The sequence below is a fragment of the Diospyros lotus genome, chromosome 2 (genome assembly GCF_014633365.1).
Source record: "Diospyros lotus cultivar Yz01 chromosome 2, ASM1463336v1, whole genome shotgun sequence".
Lineage (NCBI taxonomy): Eukaryota > Viridiplantae > Streptophyta > Magnoliopsida > Ericales > Ebenaceae > Diospyros > Diospyros lotus.
Window position 1 is genome coordinate 27,286,690 of NC_068339.1, and position 27,647 is coordinate 27,314,336.

At 43.2% G+C, this 27,647-nt stretch overlaps 1 pseudogene; it reads left to right on the top strand.

The window, feature by feature from the left end:
- The window catches only part of LOC127795406 (calcium permeable stress-gated cation channel 1-like), an 86,115-nt pseudogene that overhangs the window by 53,478 nt on the left and 4,990 nt on the right, over positions 1-27,647 (top strand).

Consider the following 27,647-nt stretch of genomic DNA (forward strand, 5'->3'; position numbering starts at 1 on the left):
TCTAGCTTGCAATCATTTCTATCATAGATAAGAGTCTCCCATTAAGTTTTCTTTATCTTCCTCTTACCTCTTTTCCTAACAGTCAAAATAACTTACAGTAAAATATCCTCTAAATGATGTGAGAGTAGTAAAAGGAATTGAGCAGCCACTTCTTCTTGGTAATAGAGTTGCATTATTAGATAAGTTCATATAACTCTTCCTATATATATATATATATATGAATAAATAATTTTGGAAGAAATTACTTGATTTCTTACCTCCAATAATCAGCTGTACAATACATATATATAAGAGATCTTTCTATCTTAGAATACAAGAATAGAAAACTTAGGCTATACAATAATAGGAAACTTAGGCTATACAAGAATGGGAAACTACCAAAAAACTAAAACATAAAGTTGACCTAAGATAATTCCTTTGATTACTCCTTTAATTTGGAGATTTAATATTTTCAATCATTTTCTCTAAACTAGGGATTGATTTTCAGATTCTAACACTCCCTCTCAAGTTAGTGAATAGATGTCAATCATTCCCAACTTACTTACAAATGCTTCAAAACCTAGTTTTGACAGTGCCTTAGTCAGCACATCAACTACTTGTGTCTTAGTTGGGATATAGGATAGGCTAGTAGCTTTACTCTCAATTTATGTTTTGATGACGTTTTGATCAATTCTCACATGTTTCATTCTGTCTACTAGATTGGATTATGAACTATACTGATAACTGATTTGCGGTCACTATACAACTTCATAGGTCTCGTCCATGTAACTTTCAAGTCCTATGATAATCTTTCTAGCTATATCAACTCACAAATCCCTTGAGCAATTGCTTTATACTTGGCCTCAACATTGCTTCTTGGCACGACTGTTTGTTTTTTACTCCGCCAAGTGACCAAGTTACCCCTTAGTTTAGTGCAGTAGCCAATTGTGGACTTACTATCCTCAATTGACACTGTCCAATCTGTATCTGCAAAACATTCAACTCCTCTATAATCATTCTTTTGAAACAAAAGCCCTTTTCCAGGGGTCCCTTTTAGGTATCAAAGAATTTGGTTTACTGCCTCTAGGTGTCTTTGTGTAGGTGAGTGTTAGTGTAGGTGCTCTAGACCCAATCAGATTGGGCAAATTGTACACTGACATTTGTAATCATATTTTATATTGAATAAAGAGTTATTTAATTTTACAAGAAGTCGTTCTATTAGTTTCTTGTTATTAATGTAATGATCGGATGAAACTAGATAGAAGTCCATATGATGTATACTGTGATTAATCTATAAAGATGTGAGATGATGCATCATAGTTTCTCGACATCATTAAATGTCCAAAGTCGTAGCAATGTCAAGAATGGACATTGAGAATTGCGGTAAGACTTGTATGTGCTATGTTTTTACTATATGATAGCAATGGGGGTCTCACACCCATAGGCATAGGGATGCCTAGACAAGTACATAGGTGACCAATGTTGGAGAACGTGTGATGTGAACCTCACGAAAGAAAGTGAGACCCGATGATTAAAAAATGGTTCCTTTGCCAAGGATCGTTCTAAAATAGATTCATAATAAAGAAAACAAAGGACCTTGACCCGTTATCTATAAAGAGATAAGAACCAAAGGTATAAGAAGGTAGGGTTGACGCCACACTCAAGATAGATGAGAAGAGTTGTGAGTGATAAGTCAAGGATGAATGCCACAAGATAAAATCTTGATAAGTTCAAAGTAGTTCGTTGAAGAACCAAAGAGAAAACTCTCACTAATAATATTGTCCAAAAACTAAATTCCTCTCGGGTTACATTGGCTTATATAGCCGAACACCAAACCTAAATTAGAAGAAAATAAATCAAATCCCAGGCATAGTAGGAATTGATTACAAGAAGGAAATAATATAATCTGATAATAAAGAAACAAGAATTATCTAAAATAGAAAAGATTTAAAAACAAAGTAGGAAATAAGGGAAGTGGTCAAATATTCAACCATTCCTTTTTATGCTCCTAGATCTTATCAAACAATCATCCCCAAATCTTGTCAATCAATCAATTATCCCCAAATCTTGCAATCTTGTCAATCAATCAACCAATCAATCAATCAATCCCAAATCTTGCAAATCTTGTCAATCAATCAATCAACCCCAAATCTTACAATCTTGCAAATCTTCTCAATCAATCAATCATTCAATCTATTAACCCCAAATCTTGTAATCTTGTTATTGGGCCTCCATGAATGCTCAACAGATCTTGTGAGGCTTTAGCAACCTGATTCACATCAACGTGTCACTGGACATGACTCGCCATGAGAATCCATTTTGGTTATATGTTGATGGAATTCTCATACGAGATGGGTGTAACTAATCCTTGGACCGGAGGTTGTCACGGTCATCTCATAAGAAGACTGATATGCTTTGACATCGTTTCGATGGGCCTAGATAAAGGTTGCACGTAAGCGATCGTTGGGCATATCGTGAGGCTTATGGAGATGGGTGCATAACCAAGATGGGACTCGTCTATCTCTTGATAGAGGATAATGTATCTAAGGCGCCTTCGGTAGATATTCACTTTAAATCTATGGCCACGGTGAAAGAGATCAATAAGAAGTTATTGATTCACTTTCTATTAAGTGAAGATATCCGGATGACCGAAGAAAGACTTATGTGATCATAATCAAGCAACACATTGCTAATTTGAGATCACATAGGATACATTGACGAGAGGATCGAATTACACGGTAACTATGCTCGTGAAAGGTTATTTGCGGATTATGAATCCTTCTGAATAATTGGGTAGGCATGATGCCTTGCTAGAGGTCAATCTTGTCTTATGTGTTCGTACCGACACATTGCCAACATATTCGGAAGCCTAATGAGTCATACGCAATAGGCACGGTCCCTGGCTTAAACCAGAAGAGCAGACGTATGGTTAAGTGGGACACTTCGGCAAGAAGTTGTGTCGTCGTAGGTTCTCATAGGAAAAAAACAAACAGACGTAATGACGTCGATATGACGAGGGTTCGTCATAAAGGAAAGAGTTTTCTAAAATGACAATTGATTAAATTAGAAAGAAGTTTCCAATTTAATAATTTGGGCTTAATTTAATACTTGGGCTAAATAAAGTATTTGAGCCAAGTATTAAATTAAATTAAATACTTGGGCTAAATTAGATTTGGGTCAAATATTAAATAATAAATATTATATTTGGGCTAAATTAGATTTGGACCAAATATTAAATAATAAATATTTGGGCTAAATATTTTATAAATGGATTTGGGCCACTAATTATATTTCTAGTTGGACTAGAATAAGCCCACTTAAGATTTTAGTTGAATTAAGATTAATGGGCTAGCCCAATCCATGTCCATTAGGGTTTAAGAAATCCTAGGAGGTTGCTCCTTTATAAATAGCCCTTTATGGGATGCCCAAATTGAGATTTTATTTGTTGGTTTTCAAGAGTTGAAGATTGGTTCTTTTCCCGTCCATTCATAAGCCTTGAGAGGAGAAGAAGCTAGCACTCCCATTTCGATCTCCTCGCCAACGGACGCGCGCCGCGTATCACACGTTAGAGGCCTGACGCTTGGACGGCTTGAATCCGCAAATGACTCGAAAATCTAAAGGTTAGATTTATTTTATTATGTATGTGATTGTTTGATCTCGACGTTGATCCAATTGCTGGGATCGGGATAAGGTTCAAATTTTTTGAACTACGTTGCTTGCCCCGTAACGATATTGCTTTACTTTCAGTGAGTGCATAAATTGACTCACAACACTTACACTATAGGCAATATCAGGTTTGGTAAGGGAAAGGTGTATCAATTTTCCTACTAGGCACTACTACCTTTCCTCATCAATAGTAGTCATTTTCTATGACTTTTTGCTTCCAATTTCGTTCTAATGGAGTGCCTGCAGGTCTACAACCAAGTTTTCTAGTTTCATTCAAGAGAACAGGTGTGTATTTTCTTTGGGTTATGAAAACACTTGGTTTACTCCTTTCTATCTCCATGCCAAGGAAGTATTTTAGTGTACCGAGATCTTTGACCTTAAGTCTCGTTATCTCTTTAGTGTCATCACCTGTTATCACCGTATCATCTACATACACTATCAAAATTGATCTTTTTCCATTTTCAGCCTATTTAATGAAGAGAGTGTGGTCAGCCTGTCCTTGCTGATATCCAACTGAGTCATAGCAGCACTAAACCTTGTGAACCATGCCTTGGGTGATTGCTTGAGATCATAGAGGGACTTCTTTAATTTACAGACTTTACTTAAGGTTTTAGTGGATTCAAAACTAAGTGAAAACCTCATATAAACTTCCTCTTCTAGCTTCCCATTCAAAAAAACATTCTTCACGTCCATCTAATGAAGTTCTCAATCTAAGTTGGCAGTAAGAAACAAAAGAACCCTTATTAAATTTAACTTTGCTACAGGAGCAAACATTTCTTCATAGTTAATGCCATAAGTTTGTGTGAATCCTTGGACAACTAACCTTACCTTGTATCTCTCTATTTTTCCATTCGAGTCATGTTTGACTATAAATATCCATTTACATCTGATAAGTCTCTTTCCTTCATGTAACTCCACAATATCCCAAGTCTTATTATCAATCAATGCATTCATTTCCTCCAAAATAGCTTCTTTCCATTTAGGGTCATGAAGGGCACTTTGAATGTCTATAGGGATTTCCACATTGTTAATCATAGTGGTAAGGATGTTGTACTTAGGAGACAACTTAGAATAGGTCAGATAGGTGGAGATAGAATGTGTTATATGTATTTCCCGCATCACCCCGCATGGGCCAGACTCGGTCCGATAGACCGGCCCAATCACCCAAGGCCAAGAAGGCCCGGACGACCTCGTCAAGGAAAGTCCAGCCTCCACCAAAAATTCGGAACTCGTAAAGCGAGCATATGGCGAGCTCCCGATAATCCCCCAACGAGCTCCAAGCAATCGACTAACGAGCTCTTGAAATATCCTCCAGATCGCTGGCCCATCCAGGTCGCTGGCCTAAAACCTCCAGCTCGCATGAGTGGCAAAGCTGCTGAGAAGTCAGAGGTAGGGTCCGATCACTTTATCTGTAACAGCCCATGCCCCTCGTAATGAGGATCCCACTCCCGGTCTTGTGAAGGCGATAAGAACTGTTTGTCCCCCATTATACAATCACTGTATTTTTATATGTTATCTGAATTGTAAAAGCCCCTCAGTATAAATGAGAGTAAAAGAGACCATAAAAGACAGAAGGAATAATCAGATACCGCCACTCTGAGAGAATAATCAGACTGCGGTCGTGGACTAGGCATCGTTCTGGCCGAACCACGTAAAGATTTTGGTGTACACGCTTGGAATTTTGGGGGGTTTTTTCCTTTCTTCTCGGTATTTTTGGATTGACTCACCGCGGCCCAAAACGAATCACGGTCGACCGAAATTGAACGTCGACATTTTGGGGCTAGAGGAAGGGGGCGCTCTGATCAATAGCCATGGCTAGAGGAAGGAATACTCGAAGTTCCGAGGCGGCGGTCGACCCACCTGAAAATCACCACGATCGACCACGAGACTTACCACCAAACGGAGGACCCGTTGCCCCGACAGCTGATACTCCTTTGCCGCCGCCCGCCGGAGACGCTCCCGGCATACCACCACGGGTCCCTGTCCAGCCTACTGTCCAAATCACTGGGATAGGGACGATCCGGGACTGGCAGCAGCGCCAGGAAGCATTGGAGAATACGGTAATGCAACTCGCCGACGCGGTCAGAATTCTGGCCCAAGCTCAAGCACGGGCTGTCCACGATCCACCGGCGTCGCCTCGCAGGGTCCGCCAACCGCGGGAAGAGAGACACCCACCTGCGGAAGAGGATATCGGGGATAACTATCCGTCCCCAATTCACCGCTCCCCAGTCCGAGAAAGAAGTAGGCGATCGCAAGCCCAGCAATCAGTAGGACCGGACTCAACTGTGGAAGAGCTGTATCAAAAGGTGCGACAGCTGGAAGAACGACAAGGAGTCCGCAGCCAGAATAATGGCCGTGGGGATAGAACGCCGTTCGCCAGAGAGATTGAGCTCGAACCCCTGCCCCGGAGGTTTAAGATCCCGAGCATGCCACAATATAATGGGGACAGCGACCCCTATGATTACCTGGATGCGTACAACGTGCAAATGGATCTACAGACAACCAGCTCGCTGGCTAAATGTCGCGCCTTCCCAGCAATCTTAGGAGACATCCCCCGAGCTTGGTTCAGGAGCCTTCCGCCTCGTAGCATCAACAGCTGGGAAGAGTGCCAACAGAGGTTTCTTAACCAATACAGGGCTCTAAGGAGGCAGCTCGCGCCACCTTGCCACCTCGCCACCGTATTCCAGAAAGAAAACGAGCCACTGAGGGATTACATCGCCAGGTTCAGGCGCGAGGTGAGCAACGTCCAGGATCCCTCGGATGAAAGTATCCTAACTGCGATCTCCGCCGGCCTCCGAAAAGACGGAAAGCTCTACGAGAGCATCTACCGAACCCCGGTCAAAGACCTGGGGGAATTCTATGAACGAGCTTCCAAGGAAATCCGATGGGAAGACGCCTTCGGGACGAAGAAACCCGTCGGGTCGAGAGAAGAAGCTGGGGGCTCCAACCAGAATAAGAGAAGGCACAACGGAGACGCCGGAAGAGAAGCTCGGGGGGAGCGCTCGAGCAATGAAGTGTTCAAGCGAGTTCAGAAGGCAGAGGGAGATGAGCGACCTCGTAGATCACAGCGCTTTGACAGCTACTGTGCCCTGTTAGACCCCTAAGAAAGGATCTTCGCCATCGAAAGGAACAAAGAGGAATTCGGGAAGCCCAACCCGTTAAGAACCCCAAACAAATTCCGAAACAAAGAAAAATTTTGCGCATACCACAACGAGGCGGGTCACAACACCTCGGAGTGCTGGGCCCTAAGGGACGCCATCGAAGATCTGATAAGAAGAGGTCGCTTGAAAGATTACGTGGTGCGGCCGACTAATCAGCCAAGCCAGCCGCCGGTACAGCAGCAGCCCCCCACCGATGATGACCAATCACCGGCTATACGAACCATCTACACGATCCATGGCGGGCCCCACCTCGCAGGATCTTCCCACAGATCCTGTGACAAATACATACGAGAGGCCAACCATGTCTTGCTAGCAAGATCGGGCGAACAGCCGGTTCCCCCGCGAAGCGGCCTAGGGGTAACCCAATCCCAGAGAAGATGTTTTTCTCGGAAGAAGACGCCGGAGACGTCCATTGGCTGCACAACGACGCACTCGTTATACGAGCCCAGGTCGGCAACTCCGAAGTGCGAAGGATAATGGTGGACACGGGCAGCTCGGTAAATGTAATGTACAGAGCATGCTTCGATCAGATGGATTTGGGACCGGAACAGTTGAGCTCGTCCCCATAGCCACTCTATGGGTTCACGGGGGACGCAGTGATTCCCGTCGGTCGGATCAGCCTTCCCCTCACCATCGGGGATGCGAACCGCCAGGCCACTACTTTGGCAGAATTCCTAATAATTGACTGCCCCTCAGCATACAACGTCGTACTCGGAAGGCCGGCGATGAATGACCTGGATCTAGTCACTTCAACCAGGTCGCTTACGGTGAAATTCCCGACCCCCGACGGTGTAGGGTGTGTACGAGGCGAGCAGCACCTCGCAAGACGTTGCTATGAGGACGCCCTGAAAATGGGAGCAAAGGGAAAGAAGGTAAATATCATCGCAAAGGTTAGCCCGCGATCAACCGGCCAATGGGAGGCTAAACACGACCTGGATCCCCGCGAGGTCGACTGCGAAAAACCCACCGGTCCCATGGAAGAGCTCGAGGATATCTCAGTCGGTGAGGCAGACGAGGAAAGGCACCTCAAGCTAGGCAAGAGTCTAGCCCCCGAGGTAAAATCCCAACTTACAAATTTCCTTAAAGCTAACCTTGATGTATTCGCATGGAACCACGAAGATATGGTAGGAATCGCCCCAGAAGTCATGTCACACAGGCTCAACGTAGATCCAAGCTATAGGCCAGTGCGCCAGAAGAGGAGGCCAATGACTCCGGAGCGTTATGCCGCTCTTAAAGAAGAAGTGGACAAACTCTTGGCAAATAATTTCATCAAGGAAGCCCACTATCCGGTCTGGGTGGCCAACCTGGTCCTAGTAAAAAAGAAAAACGGGAAGTGGAGGACCTGCATCGACTTCACCGACCTGAACAAGGCCTGTCCCAAAGACAGCTTTCCTCTCCCCAGAATCGATCAGCTCGTGGATGCAACGGCTGGTCACCGCCTCCTTAGTTTCATGGATGCCTATTCAGGCTACAACCAGATCCCCATGAACCCCACGGACCAAGAGCACACCTCGTTCATAACCGATCGGGGGCTCTATTGTTACAAGGTCATGCCCTTTGGATTGAAGAATGCTGGCGCGACCTACCAGAGGCTGGTCAATACGATGTTCAAAACACTGATCGGAAAAACCATGGAAGTATACGTTGACGACATGCTGGTAAAATCCGAGCAAGTGACGGACCACGTTTCCGATCTAAGAGAAACGTTTGGAGTCCTCAGGAGATATCAGATGAAGCTCAACCCGCTCAAGTGCGCCTTCGGTGTAGCCTCTGGAAAATTTCTTGGGTTTATGGTAAACAACAGAGGCATTGAAGCCAACCCAGACAAAATTAAGGCTCTGCTCGACATGAGGTCGCCCGTAAGAAAGAAGGAGGTGCAAAGCCTCAATGGTCAGGTCGCAGCTCTGAGCCGTTTCATTTCAAAGGCAACTGACAAGTGTGCCCTGTTCTTCGAGCTTCTAAAAAAGGAGAAAGACTTCAGATGGACAGAAGAATGCGAGTTCGCATTCCAACAACTAAAGGAGTACATGGGACGGGCCCCATTGCTCGCTAAACCTAAGGAGGGAGAGAGGTTGACCTTGTACTTAGGAGTATCCCAACAGGCTCTCAGCGCGGCCCTCGTTCGGGGGGAAAAAGGGGTGCAGCACCCCATTTATTACGTTTCCAAAAGCCTAATCGATGCAGAAACAAGGTACGCACCAATTGAAAAATTGGCTTACTGTTTAATAGTGGCATCAAGGAAGCTGCGACCCTATTTTCAAGCTCATGAGATCGAAGTCCTGACCAAATACCCATTGAAACAAATCCTCCAAAAACCAGATACCTCAGGCCGCTTACTAAAATGGTCTATTGAGCTCGCTCAGTTCGACATAAAGTACAAACCAAGGACGGCGATAAAGGGTCAAGCGTTGGCAGACTTCATTGCCGAGTTTACTGGGTCAATTGACGAGGAGCCGGAAAACCTGAAAGGACCGTCCTGGGAACTATACGTCGATGGATCATCGAACGAGCAAGGAGCGAGAGCCGGGGTTATGCTAATAAGCCCCGAAGGTCACAAAATCCTCTGCGCCCTGAGGTTCGATTTTTTGGCCACCAATAATGAATCCGAGTATGAAGCTTTATTAGCAGGACTCCGCCTGGCAAAGGAAATACGAGCTGAATTCTTGGAGATCTTCAGCGACTCAGCTAGTTGTTAACCAGGTACGGGGAGAATACCAGGCCAGAGACACGAAGATGGCAGCATACTTACAGAAGGTACGCGAACTTTTAGCCACTTTCGAAAAATATGAAATGCATCAAATCCCCCGTTCCCAGAACTCTCATGCCGACGCTCTGGCTCGCCTAGCAACTGCCCGGGACGCAGGATTCTTGGGGGACATACCTATCGATTTTTTTGCCACCCCGAGCACTGAACAACGAGATGAAACGCTACTGATCACGGCGCCACAAAACTCATGGATGACCCCCATCTTGGAGTATCTGCAAGACGGGAAACTACCGGAAGACAAGCTGGAAGCACGTCGCCTGCGAGCTCAAGCCGCCCGATATTGCATCTACGATGATAGACTGTACAAGAGGGGGTTCTCAGCCCCGCTCCTGAGGTGCATTGACGGCACCGATTGCCAGGCTGTGCTAGAAGAAATTCATGCAGGCCACTGCGGTAATCATGCAGGGGCACTCTCTCTGGCACAAAAGGCCCTCCGACAAGGGTTTTATTAGCCCACCGTGAAGCAAGATGCCATAGAGACGGTCAAGAAATGCGAGAAGTGCCAAAGGTTCGCCAAGGTTCCGCGAGCTCCGCCGGCTTACCTGCAGCAGATGAGCAGCCCTTGGCCCTTTTCCATTTGGGGCATGGATCTAATCGGGCCGCTCCCCACGGCTCGCGGAGGATGCAAGCATGCCATAGTGGCAGTTGACTACTTCACCAAATGGGCAGAGGCCAAAGAGCTCGCACAGATCACCAGTGCGAAGACACAAGCGTTTACATGGGATAACATAATCTGCAGATTCGGAGTGCCACAGCAAATAGTAACGGACAACGGAACCCAATTCACCAGCGAGCAATTCATCCAATTCTGCAAGTCAATGGGGATTTAAAAGAGTTTCATCGCCGTTGATCACCCCCAGGCCAATGGGCAGGTCGAAGCAGTCAACAAAATAATCAAGCAGACCCTGAAGACAAAGCTTGAAGCTAGAAAGAGGGACTGGGTGGATGAACTGCAAACAGTGCTATGGACCTATCGGACAACAGCCCGTAGCAGCACTGGGGAAACCCCATTCTCAATGGCGTATGGGTCGGAGGCTATGATCCCCGCCGAGAATAAAGTGGCCAGCCACCGAAGGGCCACCTTTAGCTTAGATCGCAATAACGAGCTACTGGCGGCTAATCTGGACCTGCTCGAGAAATCAAGAGATGTAGCTCGCGTGAGGATCGCCATTTATCAACAAAGGGTGGCACGATACTATAACAGGAAGGTTCGAATCCGACGTTACAACGTCGGAGATCCGGTACTACGCCTGGTACTCCCAGGAGCACGGGCGGCAAGCGATGGCACCTTAGGTCCTAACTGGGAAGGTCCATTTATCATCAAAGAAAATTTGAATAACGGAGCATATCATCTGGCAAACATGGACGGTCTCCCTCTCCCACGAGCTTGGAACGCAGAACACCTTCGTCCTTACTTCAGATAAATGTAATCGTTCTTGCCTATGCTCCGTCTTTTTCATTACGAATGACTTTCATGATTCTGGTTAGAATTTATGAACTTTCATTGCACTTTATTTTTATTGGCATTCGATTGAATGCCCCCGTAACGAGGGGTCGAGAAGCCATGGTTTGCGAGCTGAGGCCTAAGTAACCTAGCCACGGCGCTACGGTCAACGGCTTAATCGAGCATTCGCCTTGGTCCCTCCCTCAGGTCATGGTTTGCGAGCTGAGAACCAATCATCTTGACTTTATGTCATGGTTTGGAACCTACTGAGCAACCACTTCCACAAGTAACCCGGAGCTTGTGTTCGCTAGCCGAGGTCCTTTTATCTTGGCTTAAAGCCATGGTCTGCAACCTACCTGGGTGTTCCCTCTTAGTTCAAATAAAACTTGTAGAAGCCACTGGGTGTTAGCTGAGGCCGTAACGCGACCTACCTGGACACATATCCTGGCCGTACAAGTCAACGAGATAACAAGCCATGGTGTGTTAGCTGGGGTCACTCTATGACCCGCCTGAACATATAACTTGGTGGTACAGGTTGCGCTTTCACTAGCTGGGGTCCTCTTATCTTGGCTTAAAGCCATGGTCTGCGACCTACCTGAGTGTTCGCTCCCAATTGATTGAAAACTTATTAAAAGCCTCAACATACCGGCCGAGGCCATGACATAATCTCATATCCTATCAAATTTTGCGTATTGGACCCTATCAGCTGAGGTCCGTCTTAACTTGGCTAAATAAGACTATTCGCGACCTACCAGGCAGACACCCTATAACGAGCTTCTCAGCCACTACATGTTAGACGAGATCGCAAGGCCATCCGACTTTACATATATCTCGGCAAGGCTCTCGTTATTTCGTCAAAATATGCTGAACGGGGTTTCCTGGAAATTGCCTAAGTATGAGTGTTCGCGCTGATTATTACAACTATCATCAGCAAGCTAGTTAAAGAGCGTTAGTCTACGAGCTGATAAAACTCCGGATCTACCTAGACTTATGTTCGAACAGTTCGTTATCAAGTTACATGCTCAAAAGTTCCTTATCAGTGAATCTTTCAAAAATACGGGAGTCTTGTTGAAATGATTTTCAAGTTATACCATGAAGAAGTTACTTTCAAGTCACCTCATCGAAATTGGTTCAAGAATCGTTATGCCAAAACCTCATCAGAATTAACTTGAGTTCGCGAAGAAATCAGAGGCAACGTGCACAAAATGCCATTTTTTTTATTAGATGAAGCTCACGTTACAAAATATATATATATATATATATATACATGTGGGAATCCTAGCTAAGAGGGGCGTTTGGTTCTACAGGATCAACCTCGACAGGGCGAGCTTCAGTAGATAGGGTCGGCTGGAGATCGACCTCGACAGCCCGGGCTGGACAAACCTCGGTAACCTCCACAGGAGGCTCCTTGGCAGTCTCACCAGACTGAGCCGCGGCGACCTCGAATAGCTCGGCCTCGACCTGAGGAGCTTGCGTTGTGACCAAAAACGAGTCAAGGGGACTGGCATCGTCAGCATCCTCTGCGGCCTCGGCAGCATACCGAGCCACCTCCTCGACAGCCTGCGCACCAAAGAAGGAGAAATCCATCTCAGGATGGTTCACCCAAAGGGTGTACAGAAATGCCAAGCAGGTGTCGGATCTGGTCTCCCTACGCGCAGCGTCCATCCGCTCTCCGACCTCCGCCCTTATGTCGTCAATGGTCCTCTTGGCAAGCTCCTCGCATCGGATAGCACGATCATCCGCCCGTGTCCGCTCCTCCTTTGCCGCCCTAAGCTCCGCCTCGGTTGATTTGAGTCGCTCCTCAGCCATCCGCAACTCCGCCTTCGCTCTATTTAGCTCGCCGGTGAGCCCGGAGTTGGCTTGCTCCCACATGTTCTTCGACCTGCGAAGCTCCTCGTCGAGATCTTTATTCTTCTGGACCTCCATCCTCAGACGCGTTAAGCAACCCTCCACCTCCTTTTGAGTGGCAAGGAGCTCGACCTGGAGATCTTTCTTCTCGTCCGAGAGCTTCGTTATTTCGGCCTTTTGGACGTTCTTCTTGTCCTCAAGCTTCGCTATTTCGGCCTGACGGGACATGCTCACTGACTGAAGCTGCTCCTCAAAATCTTTGTACTGAGCTCGGAGCTTCACGGCAGCAAGAGAAGTCTGCGAAAGAAGAAATGTTAGCTCATTAAAGAGTAGGCTAAGAAACCAAGGTACGAAGAATTCCCACTTACCACCAGGCTGTGACGGGCCACAAAATCACAAAGGGGGATTCCCTTTAACTTCGGGTCGTCGAGGGGCTTCGAGTTCGGACCCAGGAAGTCGGGCACGGAATCCAGGAGGGGACCAACAAAGACCCCTCCCGGCAGGGCCTCCAGGGCGGGCTCCTTTTCACGGACCCTGACCCGTTTGGCCCTGATATCCTCCCCCTGTTGCAGCTGGTCCGACCTCCGTTTTGAGCTGGCGGCAGGAACGTCTCGAACCTCCACTGCGACCTCCTTCCCATGGGCTCCACTTGAACTGTGGTCTCGGGAGGCAGGGGGCTAATGCCCCAGTTGCAGATGAGCTTGCTTTGGCGGTTGGGGCTGACGGGGCAGAGTTCTTTGCCGGTGCTCCTGCTGCCCCCCCCGCGGCTGTTGGGTTTGCTGCTGCTGAGGGCGTGATTGCGGCTGCGGCTGCGGCTGCTCTGACCTGCCATCCCGCGAGCTATAGCTCGGGGTCACGGAGGACGTAGTGCCCGACCTCGCCCTAGGACGCTTCGGTTGGAGGAGCTCGAGATCAACCATGTTATCGTCTTGGTCGGCTTCCCCTCTTGAACTGTTTGGTTCGGCGACCTGCAAGCCGGAAGGGAGAATCTTCGTACCCAAGTCCCTGAAATGATCTCCCTCGATAGTCTCGATGCCAAGAGGAGGGGCGAGCTCGTATTCGCGAAGTAGCTCGTCCGAAAGTTCAAGAATTTCCGAACTCGACTCCGCAGCCACAAGTTTGCCAAGGATATCAGTCTCCTTAGCCGATAAAATCGGTTTCTTCCCCCCAAAATCTGCATCAAAGCATGAGCAAGTTAAAACAAGCACTCTCGAAACAAAGGAAAGATTTATGAGAGCTCATATTCTCTTACCAGGGGTCAGTGCGAAGCTACAATTCCTAAGTAGAGAAAGGGAGGGGCAAGACACGAAGAACCAACTGGACTTGTAATCACCCACGTTGGACTTCCCCTTCGCCTTACCCTGAGGAAGGGCGGCCTTGTACGGGGAAGGACGAGCCGCCAGGTAATACAGCCCGTCCTTGGCATTTTTGAAAGAAAATAAAAATCTTATCAGTTTTGGCAAAGGGAGAGGAAGCTTATTTGTAAGGAATAAGACGGCCAAAGAAGTGAGTTGGGCATACGAATTCGGTGTTAGTTGAAAGGGGGCGAGCTTGACGTCGTTCAAAAGGGCAATAAGGTACGGGGCTACTGGGAACCTAAAACCGGACTCGAGGTGTTGGGGGCTAATAGCTACGAAATTGGCTGGCGGGTAGGCTGCATGGGAGCTCGAAGTAAGGATGAATATTCGGCAGGTCCTGGGGAGACGAAACTCCTGAGCACAAGTCATCACCTCGTGAGGCTTGGCCTTGGATGGGAATCTCTTGAAGACCGCAAGATCAGCACTCCCACCAGCGATCTGATCTTGAACCTTCAGCTCGGTTTCCGGAGAGGTCGGGACGGCGACCTCCCTGCACCCCGAGCTCGCACCCTCAAGATTTTGGCCCTCCATGATGAGAGGATCTTCAGAGTTCGAAGTGTCGTTTTCTCCTACGATATAATTGCAGCGCTTTTGACCTGAATTTCCACGGTGTTGGTCGGACATCTACAAAGGAAAAGAGAGAACAGTCAGGTCGCAAGTCGCGAACCAGACCTCAAGAATCTAGAAAAAACCCTAAAAAAACATCCCTTAGGTCTTCCAGGCAGAGCGCTTCGCAAAGGGGTATCGCCTAGGGCGGAGGGGCTGCAGCCGCAAGCCCGGTGTTCCATGAAAAGCTAATCCTAAGGTCATTGGGCCCAAAGGCCCAGCAAACGCCAAACTAAATCGTGCCGTTTCTCCAAAAATGAGAACGACATCGATCGACGAAGCCAGAGAAACCACCGACGGCTAACCAACGGTGGACGGCCTCACAAGAAGAAAAAGAAAGTCACGACAAACTTACCTAAAAGCTGCGCCTGACGTCTGAATGGAGACTCGTACCAAGCACCGGACGAGAACGGCAGACGTCTGAAAGCACGGCGATAATGGAGGCCTCAAGAGAGGAAAGAGAAAGCAGGGAGGCAAAGGTTTGAGGGAGTTTCAAAATAGCATGAGAGAAGAAGCGGGTGGACACTCCCCACTATTTATACTGACGGCTTGGTCCATCCCAACCGTCGGATCAAATGACGACTTATCACATGCTCCGCATCCAGCGGCCGCACAATAGCTTGTGGGTCCCACGGGCGTAATCATGCGCAGAAATTGGGGGGGGGGGTGCGCGCATTAAATGCGCTGCCGACAAAGCGTGTTGCGTGGAACGACGAGACTTAAAGTGATTGGGCAGAAGTCGGAGGGATGGAAGAACAGCTGGCACGTGTCAGTTCCCAGCGCGAAGATCGCGCCGCAAACTGGGGGGCTTATGTTATATGTATTTTTCGCGTCACCCCGCATGGGCCAGACTCGGTCCGATAGACCGGCCCAATCACCCAAAGCCAAGAAGGCCCGGACGACCTCGTCAAGGAAAGTCCAGCCTCCACCAAAAATCCGGAACTCGTAAAGCGAGCATATGGCGAGCTCCCGATAATCCCCCAATGAGCTCCAAGCAATCAACTAACGAGCTTTTGAAATATCCTCCAGATCGCTGGCCCATCCAGGTCGCTGGCCTAAAACCTCCAGCTCGCATGAGTGGCAAAGCTGCTGAGAAGTCAGAGGTAGGGTCCGATCACTTTATCTGTAACAGCCCATGCCCCTCGTAATGAGGATCCCACTCCCGGTCTTGTGAAGGCGATAAGAACTGTTTGTCCCCCATTATACAATCACTGTATTTTTATATGTTATCTGAATTGTAAAAGCCCCTCAGTATAAATGAGAGTAAAAGAGACCATAAAAGACAGAAGGAATAATCAGATACCGCCACTCTGAGAGAACAATCAGACTGCGGTCGTGGACTAGGCATCGTTCTGGCCGAACCACGTAAAGATTCTGGTGTATACGCTTGGAATTTTGGGGGGTTTTTTCCTTTCTTCTCGGTATTTTTGGATTGACTCACCGCGGCCCAAAACGAATCACGGTCGGCCGAAATTGAACGTCGACAGAATGCTTGGTACGTGATCTTACCCCTTTTCTTATAGTAATTGGAATATTAAGATCATCAACTATGGTAGCCTCTTTCAAACTAAGACTTGGCTTATAACGCCCCTTTTTTTTCCCAAGCATGTGTTAACTTGAGATTTCGGGGATTTTTTTTTTTTACAATCATTCAGCATACACTCAACGCAAATTAAACCCCTACAATCCCGATCTACCATCTTAGCATATTAACTTAAAGGAATAAGCTAAGATTAGAATATCATCACATTAGCGGAAGCAGAACTGAAACCTCAAATATACATAACCATAATTCCTTTATTCATAGTATAGAATTCGAACCATCTTTTGACATGACATCTTCAAAACAAAATACATAGAGACTCATCTCTCAACAACTACTAACACCTTTAACAGAGACAAAATATACGTTAAAGATCACCAACGTAAATGATGGCTACATCTCGATAACCCCTTTTCCTTTAGTGCCGCTACTTTCACCTGGAACGTTTAAATATTCTAGGGACAAAGTCCAAATTAGATGTTGAATCATCTAAGTGAGAGTTCAAAAATATTTTTATGAATATATGCAAGACCATGAAACAAACTGACATATCCCGACATATCTCAGCTCAAGAGAATCCCACATAGCACTTAGCCCTAATTGGGGAAAATGCAATCTTTCTAAAGGCAACACAACCACATTGACACATTGGCATAACACAATCCTACTTAAGAGGGACAACCTCAATGCATGAACCCGGGTATCACCCCTATATCATGTTAGGCATTACACTCACACTCAAAAGCATTTCGGATCTCAAGACAACCTTGGCCACAAGATGATCAACATTATCCCCAGAATCAACGTCCACCTAGGCAATAATGCTATTTCTCAAAGGCACCTGGGGTGGTGTCCACTCTCAGCCTCGCTACTTGAATACTGTAGGGTGAAGTCCGTCTCAACCCCGTCCCAAGTGGGTCACATAACATTAATCCTTAGCAAGCATCTCGAGTGCTATCACTCAAGTGCCACACACAGGTTGACAACCTACATCCCACATGGACAACACAAAAACATGTCAATGTTGTAACACATAACATGCATCATTTAAAATCAACATTTCAACGCATGAATTTATAAAGCATGAAATTTAATGCACATGCATAAAACAATTTGGGACAAACCTCCCATATGAAACTAACCCATCGCAGGTCAAACCGTTTGTATAAACAAGTCAAGTATTGGGTGGAACCACCCAAAATGAAACCAAATTTTAGGCAGGAACACTCACCTTGAAGGTTTATCTCTGGAAGTTACAGTTTTACAGCAAACGGCCCTAGGTTTCTATAGGAAACATGAGTTTCAGTAGACCTAACCTCCAATATTTTTACATAGGGTTGAAGGGCATTAAATATGAGTCATAATTGGAAAATTTTAATGAAAATGGAACCTACGCGTTCCCTAGGAAGGTGGTCCACGCGCCTTTATGCGCAGCCCTTCCCGGCGCTAGTATCTCACTCATCGTCTCAATAACATTGTGTCACTTTCGTATTTCGGTCATATCTTCCTCATTTTAACTCCAATTCGACGCCTGTTTGAACCTACAGGTCCCTCTCTTCCCCCTCTACAAGAATATTAAAAAAAAAAAAAAAATTGGGCTTACCTTGCATTTTTTCTGACTATTTGGGACGAATTCCCATGAAGAATTGAAACTCCGGCGAGGCTCGTTCTCTTTCTCTTCTCCTCCTATTCCTTCCCTTTTTCTTATAGAATTTTCTCCCCTCTCTCAAGAACAAGCTCCTCACCTTAGAATTCCTCAAGCCTCAAACTCCCTTTGAATGATTTGAGAACAACCCATGGTCCTTATTTATAGATTTCTCGAACCAATCACATGTCGCCACTTGTCCCTTGATAAGCCTTGGATTCCAAAGACTCAAAGCTAGAATTGAATGTTGCTTGAAATCCAAAGCCATGTTGGATTGAGTTTTGAAATCCAAAGCTAGAATGGAATGAATTTTGAAATCCAAAGCTAATACCTCAAGCTTCTTCCAAATGCTATTTTGGCCCCTATTTCAAGTCCTCAACCTTTGATATTTTACCACATAAATTCCTAATTTCATCCTTATTTCGTTTGGGTAATTTTTTAATTACAATTACATCCTCAAACATCAAATTAATTCTCATTGAGATACTTAAAATCCAAAATTAATAACTGAAAGTTTACTCGATATGGACAATTTCGTCTCTGCACCCTCATAGGACCTTTGTTTCATTCTGAAACCACTTCAGGGTTGATCCTTATGTAAAACTAGAGCCCCTTCAGTGTTCCGTTGACTTTCTGAAAGCCCCTTATGATCATTCGGTTTCTTAGGCCGAATCATAGCTGTACTGAAAACCGTCTCCAATCCGATTTCTTTTGGCATCATAAATCTTGCCTCGAGACCCTCGTTAATGTTGTATCCTTTTCTTTAGACGTCTAAGTTCCAGGCTACTCCCTACAGTCGATTCGATGACTTATTTTTACTATCATACTAATTTTCGGTATTTTAAACTTGCTTAAATTATGTGGCAACCTCATGCCAATATGGGGTATTACATGGCTCCAGTTTAGATGGATGGCTGTGTGGAAAAGCCTTTGGTCTTCTTGAGTAAACCTTAATCGATTGTGGTTCAATGGTAGGTTCTCCCCCTTACTCATTTCTTGTAAGGTTCAAGTTGGTCTAATGAAGGATGTGAGGATAGTTCAAGTGAGGGAACATTTGATGGATAAATTGGAAGGGAAATAAGAAGTGAAATAGATGGGTCCCAATGATTATCTATCTTCATAAGGGGTCTCCCCTTGAAGAGAAACATTGTGATAGTAAGGCTGATGTTCAAAGAAACATACATTACATCACAAGAGACAAAATCAGTGAGTGGAAGGAAAATAGCACTTGTAACATTTTGGGGTGGGAGAATACCCAACAAAAATACATTTGAGTACCTTAGGATCAAGTTTCCCGCAGTAAGTGTGTTGATTATGAACAAAGGTAGTACATCCAAACACTTTGGGAGGCAGTGAGTTTAGAATGCAAATTTTGGGAAACATAGCAAGTAAACAACTCAATGGGGTTCAATAGTTAATTGGTTTGGAAGGTAACCTATTTATGAGATAGGCAGCTGTTAGAATAGCTTTACCCCAGATTTGGAACATTGCTAGCAAACATTAGGGATCAGGCCACCTCAAGAAGATGCCTATTTTTCCTTTTGGCTATTCCATTTTGTTAGGGAGTAGAGGTACATGAGCTTTGATGTAAGATACCCTGATCAATAAGGTATTGGTTTAGTTCTTATGCAAAGTATTCCCCACCATTATTAATTTGAAGACTGAAACAGATTGGTAACTGTAAAGATTGAACTAGGGTAGAAAATAGAACACAAATGAAGAGAATGAAATGCTCTAAATAATCTCTCAATTCAAGAAGAATGAAATCAATACAGAAAAGGTAAGGCTAAGCTGATTATATACTCAGCAAAAGCCTAAGCTATCGACACAACAAAATGCACCAACATAAGCGCAAGTTCAAGACTAACTGCTACAATACACAACAACATATAAACTCATAATTAAATAACAAAAACACCAAATCAAATTATGTAATATTTTCTTTCACATTCCCCCTCAGTTGAGACTCCCTTCTGACCAGCTGTTTTTCTGTAAAACCTTGTGAAGCTGAGACTGCTTGAATAGGTGATTCTTTTAAACTGATTTTGTCACACAAATCCTGAAACCTGCTTCTTGGCAAACTCTTAGTGAAGATATCAGCTAATTGATGTAAAGTAGGAACATACGGAATTTCAACCTCACCATTTTCAACCTTTTCATGCACAAAGTGGACATCAATCTCAATATGTTTAGTACGAGAATGAAAAACAGGATTTTTAGCAATACTTTTGGCAGCCATATTATCACTCCATACTATTGGTTTTGAACCACACTTATAACCCAGCTCTGAAAACAGAGATTGCAGTCATAATATTTCAGTCACCCCTTGTGCAATAGCTTTATATTCAGCCTCTCCAACTGATTTGGCAACAACTAATTGCTTTCTTGAACTCCAAACTATCAAATTGTGCCCAAGAAATACACAAACACCGCTAGTAGATCGCCCACTCACCTTACATCCAGCATAATCCGCATCAGTGTAGACAACCAGTGGTAAATCAAGAGGTGCTGGTGAGAAATAGAGGCCTAGACCAAGTGTACCCTTTAGATATCTAAGCAGCCGCTTACAAGCTGTCCAATGCTGCTGTTTTGGAGAGGATAAAAATTGACTAAGCTTATTGAAAGCAAAAGAGATATCTGGTCTAGTGTAGGTAAAGTATTATAAGGAGCCAATGTTTGTACAATATAGAGATGGATTTTCAAAAGAATCACCCTCATCTGTCAGTGACACAATAGAAATCATAGGATTATCACATGATTTACAGTCTTGTATATCAGTTTTCTTCAATAAATCCAAAGCATATTTAGATTGTGTAAGATAAATTCCATTTTGATTTCGATGAGCTTCAAAACCTAGGAAATAATGAACTGATCCTAGAGTTTTTTAGAGCAAAGTTTGTGTCTAAATCATGAATAAAATCTCCAAGGGCTGTTGGATTAGAACCAATGATCAATATATCATCAACATACACTAGTGCAAACAAAACAAACTGAGAAGTTCTTTTGACAAACAGTGAGGCATCAGATACAGCCCTTACAAATCCCCATGACTACAAAGCGCCACTCTCAATTTAGTATACCATGCTCCAGGTGCCTGTTTAAAGCCATAGAGATATTTTATGAGCTTACAAACATGAAAGGGAAACCGAGCATCAATATACCCTTCAAGTTGGGACATATAAACATCCTCAGTCAAATCTCCATTTAGAAACATGTTATTAATGTCTACTTGCTGTATGTCCCATCCAAATGTAACAACCAAAGTAAATAAAACACGAATAGTTAGAGCCTTAACAATCGGACTGAAAGTTTTAGCATAATCAACTTCCGGTGTTTGAAGAAAACTCTTGGCTACCAACCTAACCTTGTGTGTAAGAACTGTTCCATCAGGATTATACTTAATTTGATACACCCATTTGCAGCCAATGAGGTTCATGTTTGTAGAAAAGGGTACTAAGTCCCAAGTTTGATTATGCTGCAAAGCTATAAACTCTTCCTCCATAGCCTTAACCCATCGTGAGTCTAAAAAGGCCTCATGAACAGAACTAGGAACTAAGGAACTGGTTAGGACGTGTGGAGATGTAAATTGAAGTTTCTTGGCCTTGGACCTGGTAAGCATAGGGTGAACAGAAGGAAGAGGTGCGACAGTATGTTTAGGGTTATGTGCTGCAGGTTTAAAACAAGGCTTAGGAACAAGAGCAACAAGAGAAGAAGTAGGAGAATTAATAGGGAATGAATCTAAAGATTGTGAAGGAAGTGCAGTGTTTGATAAGGAAGAGGACACGGGGGGTGCTACTTTAGAGGAAGCAGGAGTAGAAAGAGACTCAAAGAAATGTGTAGAAAATCCATTTGAATAGAACTGAGATGCAGCGGTAGAAGATGCAGTAGTAGAAGGGAATAACCGATCAAAAGGAAATTCATTTGGATTAAATTGCACATGGCGAGAGATATAAACTTGACTAGAAGGATGCAAACATTTATAATCGGAATGTACATGACTATAACCAATGAAAATATATTTGGTTGAGTTAAAGGCAAATTTGTGCTTGTTATAAGGGTGTAGGTAAGGGAAACATGCACAACCAAAAGGTTGCATCATCATATAATTTGGCTGCTTGTGATAGAGAAGTTTAAAAGGTATCTTAAATTTGAGTGAAGAAGAGGGAAGCAAATTGATAATATGAATCTGTTTGGAAGGCTTCAACCCAAAATTTTAATGGCATGTTGGCATGAGATAACAAAGTAAGCCCCATTTTTGCTATATGCCTATGTTTTTTTTCAGCAACACCGTTTTGCTGATGAGTATAAGGGCAAGTAAATCTTGGTTGAATGCCACAGCTATGAAGATAGGGTAAAAATATCTTAAATTCTCCCCCATAGTCTGTTTGTAAGGCCTGTAATTTGGTGTGAAACTGAACTTCAACAAGTTTATGAAAGGTTATAAAGGTAGACATGGCATCTGATTTAAGTTTCAAGGGGTATAGCCATGTATATTTGTATAGTCATCTACAAAAGTGATATAATACCGATATCCTTCAATGGACAAAGTAGGAGAAGGACCCCATAAGTTTAAGTAAATCAATTCAAGAGGTTTTTTTGCTGTAATTGGACAATCAGCAAAGGGAAGTTGACTAAGTTTGCCAATCTTATATGAATCACAAAAGGAGAAATTTGAATGAGAACAAGGCAAATGAATTTTATTTAGAATCAAATGTAGTACATTGGATGATGGATGCCCTAACTTGGCATGCCATTGATGATACATTCTTTCAGTTTGTGCTACATGAACATTAGGTGACAGTTCATGACAAAATGAAAGCTGTCCCTTATATTTATTTGATGGAAAAACACTACATTTTAACAAAGATGTATTACTAGAAATAGAATTAGACTCAATAGGATGGGCTGAAGTACTGGAAACAACAAAATCAAGTGTTGAACTCAGTTGATATAGCCCATCCTTAAGACATCCTTTGAGTAGCACTTCCTTGGTACTTTTGTCCTTAATCAAACAAGAATTAGAGTTAAATTCAGCAACAAGATCACGGTCTCTTGTAAGTTGTGAGACACTAATTAGATTCTTTTTCATGGTAGGAACATGCAAAACATTTGGTAAAGAAATAGTTGAAACAGGTGCGGTTTGAGTACATAAATGTCCAAGATGAACATTAGAGATTGGAAGTTGCTTACCATTACCAACGGAGACTTTATCATTGCTGTTGTAAGGAGCATGAAGAGAGAGATTATTAAGGTTTGAGGTTATGTGGTTTGCAGCTCTAGAGTCAACAAACCAAGCTGGATCTGTTAAAGAAGGCTGTGACAAAGGTATATTATCAACAGGTTGAGAAAAGTGATTATAATGAGTTCCTTGCATAGAACCTAGATCACTCATGTAGGCCTCGTTAGAATCACTAAGGGAAGCTACAAAGGCTCTTGAATCTGGTTGGGAAACCATTGGTGGCCTTCCAAAACTTGAACTAGTCATAGGATTTCTTTGAAAGTTTCTATCGAACTGATGATAATATTTATCAACAAAATGCTCTGGCTTGCCACAAAGCTGGTAATAAAACCTCTTTCCTGATTGTCTACCTCTACCTCTACCTCTTCCTCCTCGGTTTACAAAACCACCTTTATTTTGAGCAAAACCTCATCTATTATTCACAGAATTTCCAGAACTCCTCTGTGTATAAGAAACCATATTTACATGCATAGACGATGGCATAACTGACTCAACATTGACCGTTGTTGTTTGTGCCAAATTCTTAGAGTTTAATCTTTGTTCATACATTAGTAACAAGTACTTGACCTTCTCAAGATCTATATCATCAATTTGATAGGTAATAAGACTGACGACTGTCTCATAATCATAATCCAATCCATTTAGGATTGCAAGAAGTAGATCCTTATCACTTAGAGGTTCTCCAATGGCTGCAAGAGAGTGACCTATAGTTTTGATCTTAAGAATGTAGTCATTTATAGACAACGAGTCTTTCTTAATTAGCCTAAGCTGCTGCTTCAATTGAAAAGACTTGGCAATTGTTTGATGAGAGTATAAATTTTCAAGTGCTAACCATACCTCAGCAGATGATTCGAAATGATTCACTTGCGCCAAGACTTCTTTGTCAATTGTCGAGAAAAGCCATCCAAGCAGCAGCTGATCCAATCGCATCCAACTTAGAAATTCAGATTTCATCATAGGTGCTCCATCTTCGCTAGCATTAGGATCTGTGATATACTTAGCTGGAGGCGGTGATTTATTTAGAAACGATTGAAGATCTAACGCTCAAATTGTTGCTGAAATTTGGGCTTTCCAGAAAATATAATTGTTCGAATTGAGTTTTATAGGTACGTAGCTAAAGGCTTTTGCCATCGCAGCAAAGTCTGATTGCGAGGCAGAAGATAAAGATGAAGAAGATCAAGGAGGAAGGAAGGAAGAGGCACTATGATCTGTATTGAACGCCATTAACCTTGGTCGTTAGCTTTGATACCATGTAAAGATTGAACTAGGGCAGGAAATAAAACACAAATGAAGAGAAGGAAATGCTTTGAATAATCTCTCAATTGAAGAAGAAAGAAATCAATACAGAAAAGGTAAGGCCAAGCTGATTATATACTCAGCAAAAGCCTAAGCTACCGACACAACAAAATGTGCCAACATAAGCGCAAGTTCAAGACTAATTGCTTCAATATACAACAACATATAAACTCAGAATTAAATAATAGAAACACCAAAACAGATTATGTAATATTTTCTTTCACAAACAAGTTTATGAAACTGTTTAAATATGGAACAAGTCCCAGATTGTCCTTCATGAGGTAAACCTGACAAATACGGGTGTGGTCATCAATAAATGTGATAAACCATCGAGTAATGGTTAAAGTTGAGACACGAGCTGGCCCCCAAATGTCACTGTGAATACTATGAAATGGCTGTGAGGATTTATAGGGATGAGTAGGATGATGAGAGCGTGGATGTTTAGCATAAACACAATGTTCACATTGAAAGGGAGTAGGATCTTTATTGATGAATAATTTCGGATACAAAGTTTTTAGATAATTGAAACTAGGGTGGCCTAGTCGTTTATGCCATAACAGAACACCACAATGAGAAATGGAAAACAATGAAATAGGATTGAATGACTTATGAGTCGATGGAGGAACCACGCTTGAGAAGTAGTACAAGCCAATTTGCTCCTTAGTACTGCCAATCATCCTCCTCGAAGACAAATTCTGAAATACACAATAGGTAGGATAGAATGTGACTGTACAATTGAGATCTTTAGTCAATTTACTAATAGAAAGGATATTTCATTTAAGATGTGGAACATGAAGGGTAAAAACCAATGTTAATTCAGGTAGAAAAATAATGCCTTGACTAGCCACACCAGTTACATTCCCATTAGCAATTGCAAACTTAATATTCTTAGCATAGTCTTTAGAAGTGGGAAAAATTTTTGGTAAGCCTGTCATATGATCTGATGCCTCAGTGTCTACAATCCAACAGTTGCTAGAATATGATTTAGATAATAAAGTGGATTTGAGTGTTACCTCTATGAGCTATTGTGGTTGTACTAGTTCGAGGGGTGGGTTTAATTTCCTTAGTCACTTTGGACTGGTTCAATAGTAGTTGTAAAATTTCCATCTGTTCCAATATAAACAGAGCATCCGATTTTTCAAAGATGATGGATGAGTCAGTTGTATATGTTGACTTATGTTGTTCTCGTTGGCTTATTGGCTTCCAATTTGCTGGTTTGCCATGAAGTTTCCAGCATGTGTCCCTCGTACTATGGGGTTTATTGCTATGATCACAGCAGAGTTTATCTTTAACTTTTTGCTCCTTTGAATGAGATGTACTACGATGGACTGCCAAGGTAGAATTCTGGGATCCCAAATCAGGGAGCTGGTTTGAAGGGCTGCTGAGCATTACTCATTTGTGGCTCTCTTCATGTCTGGTCACACCAGAGTTTATCTTTAAGTTTTTTCTCATTTGAATGAGATGTACTACAATGGATTGCCAAGGCAGAATTCTGGGATCCCAAATCAGGGAGCTGGTTTGAAGGGTTGCTGGGCATTACTCATTTGTGGCTCTCCTCATGTCTGATCTCGATAAAGGCTTCTCTGATGGAAGGGAAAGGTTTGGTACAAAGGAGACGACCGTGTACTTCATCTTGATCTTTGTTGAGGCTATGTAGGAAATTGAATACCCTTTCCTTCTCTAACATTTTAGTGTACTTAGTACTATCCTCAGTACAATGCCAACTAATATCATAGAAAAGGTCCATCTCATGCCAAAGTTCAATTAAAACATTATAGTATTCAATGATCAACATGTTACCTTGTCTAGTAGTTCGAAGGGTAGAACCGACTTCAAAACATTGGGCCGTGATTTCTAGATTTGAGTAAATTTCTTGCACGGCATCCTAGATCTCCTTTGTAGTTTTGTAAAAGGGGTAGGCCCGTCCTATCTTAGGCTCCATATAGAATTGATGAGCCATGCAATGATTATAGAGTTTTCACGCATCCCAAGTTGAATAGTTAGCAGTAGTTGAAGGTGGCATAGGAATAGCACCTGTCAGATATCCAACTTTACCCTTTGCCTTTCATAACAAGCAACACAGATTGGAACTATTCACGAAAGTTGGTTCCGTTTGAGTTTGTGTTGGGTGATTTGAAGGGAATGAAAATCAAGGGTTGAAATGGGATTAGCTAAAGTTGTAGAAATAACAAGAGCAATGGAAGAGTCTGTTGAAGAGGCTGTCGAAGAAGAGTTAGTTTCTGCCATAAAGGAGAGTTAGTTTCTGCCATAAAGGACTGATGAGATGAATGTCAGACCAGCATTGAACCTGGCTTTGATACCATGAACAAATAATTTTGAAAGAAATTTCTTACCTCTGAATTAGCTGTACAGTACATATATACAAGAGATCTTTCTATCTTAGGCTATACAATACTATAAAACTTAGGCTATACAATAATAGGAAACTACCAAATACAAGAATAGGAAACTTAGGCTATACAAGAATATGAGTACCAAAAAACTAAAACAGAAAGTTGACGCAAGATAATTCCTTTGATTACTCTTTAAATTTGGGGATTTAATCTTTTCAATCATTCCCTCTAGATTGATTTCCGGATTCCAACTATATATGGGGGATTTTTTTTTTTTTAAATCTAAAAGTGACCTTAAAGAAATTCACAAAATAAGACCCATACAAAATTGTTTCCCAAACACTAAAACTCTCAGTCAAATCAAACATCGAGATTGAGAAGACAAATAAAACTGCTAACACGGTTTAAAAAATAAAGCAAAAAACTGCTAATGTTGTTAAAAAAAAAAAAAAACAAAATATAATCTGCAATGAGTTTGCAGTCACAAAAATTAATATCACCGTTTTCCACAGCAGAAACCATGAATGAGGTCCTGCCAAAATGGCAGAAACTTTAACCCACGGTTTTTTGCTATTTTGCAGAAACTGAAACATGCTTAGGGCCTAGAGAAAAAAAGCTACAACTGCCAAGTAAAACATATTAGTGGCTTTTTTTTTTGTCTTTCTGACCTTCACATTTCTTTGAATATGTGTGTGAATTTATATACATAGCCATCCTTCCTTTCTTTCTTTTTTTCTTTTT